The following is a 1622-nucleotide window of genomic DNA, read 5'->3' on the forward strand; positions in this document are numbered from 1 at the left end:
TTAAGTGGGAGGATCACCTGAGACCAGGGAGGTTGAGGCTGTTGTGAGCTATGATCGCACCACAGCACTCAAGCCTGAGCAACAGAGTGAGACTCTGTGTAAAAAAAAAAAGGCCTGGCCGGGCGTGGTGGCTCAAGCCTGTAATCCCAGCACTTTGGGAGGCCGAGACGGGCGGATCACGAGGTCAGGAGATCGAGACCATCCTGGCTAATACGGTGAAACCCTGTCTCTACTTAAAAATACAAAAAACTAGCCGGGCGACGAGGCGGGCGCCTGTAGTCCCAGCTACTCGGGAGGCTGAGGTAGGAGAATGGCATAAACCGGGAGGCGGAGCTTGCAGTGAGCTGAGATCCGGCCACTGCACTCCAGCCTGGGTGGCAGAGCAAGACTCCGTCTCAAAAAAAAAAAAAAAAAAAAAAAAAAGGCCGGGCCCGGTGGCTCACGCCTGTAATCCCAGCGCTTTGGGAGGCCGAGACGGGCAGATCACGAGGTCAGGAGATTGAGACCATCCTGGCTAACACGGTGAAACTCCGTCTCTACTAAAAATAACAAAAAGTATCCGGGCATGGTGGTGGGGGCCTGTAGTCCCAGCTACTCGGAAGGCTGAGGCTGGGGAATGGCATGAACCCAGGAGGTGGGGCTTGCAGTGAGCTGAGATCTCACCACTGTGCTCCAGCCTGGGCGACAGAGCAAGACTCCATCTCAAAAAAAAAAAAAAAAACACACTGATAAATCGTAATATTATTTCATATTATGATGATAAGTACCAGAAAAAAACAGCTAGGCCAAGCAAGGTGGCTCACACCTGTAATCCCAGCACTTTGGGAGGCTGAGAAGAGAGGATTACTTGAGCCCAGGAGTTTGAAATCAGCCTAGTCAACACGACCCCCATCTCTACAAACAAACGAACTCTCCAGTCTCCTCAGAGGATGCCTCAGGGACTTCTGGGAGCTGTACTGTGCTGTCCCTCTTCCCCAGCGACCTTCGTAAGTGGCAGTTGTGCCAGCCTTTAGCATGTCATAGGTTTTAGGAACAGGGGAATGGCCTCCAACAAAATCATTTTCAACCAAGTGCAGGTTGTAGACATACTCAGGAACACGCTGGTTCGGTGAAGATTTCCGTTGACCACGGAGCTGCGGCCCTTCCTGGAGAGGATCTGCTGCACTTGCTCCTGGATTCGCAGGCTCTTGACTGGCTGCCGCGGCCGCTGCTCCCTGCCAGCTTCAGCTTGGCCTTGGAGGGCAGTGCCAGGCTGGAGTTGTCCACTTGTCCCAGGATCTGCTGGCCCAGGATGGTCCAGATGTAGTCGTACTCAGCTGGGGCGCCGGGGGCTGCCATGGGGCCGGTGGGGGCGACCGAGCGCTCACTTGCCTCGCGACTCACGGGCGAAGCCACCGCGGAGCTGGGGGCACTCCAGATAGGAGTCCCAGATAGGAGTCTTTAAAAGTACAGAAGGCCTGGTGTGGTGGCTCATGCATGTAATCCCAGCACTTGGGAGGTCGAGGCAGGCAGCTCACGAGGTCAAGAGATCACGACCTTCCTGGCCAACATGGTGAAACCCTGTCTCTACTAAAAATACAAAAATTAGCCAGGCGTGGTGGCGGGCGCCTGTAGTCTCAGCT

At 54.7% G+C, this 1622-nt stretch overlaps 1 pseudogene; it reads right to left on the reverse strand.

Annotated features, from left to right (window-relative positions):
- Positions 1-869: 869 nt before the first annotated feature.
- Positions 870-1338, reverse strand: LOC117091118 (annotated as a pseudogene).
- Positions 1339-1622: the final 284 nt, after the last annotated feature.

This window comes from Trachypithecus francoisi, unplaced genomic scaffold (assembly GCF_009764315.1).
Source record: "Trachypithecus francoisi isolate TF-2019V2 unplaced genomic scaffold, Tfra_2.0 Lachesis_group11, whole genome shotgun sequence".
NCBI classification, from domain to species: Eukaryota; Metazoa; Chordata; class Mammalia; order Primates; family Cercopithecidae; genus Trachypithecus; species Trachypithecus francoisi.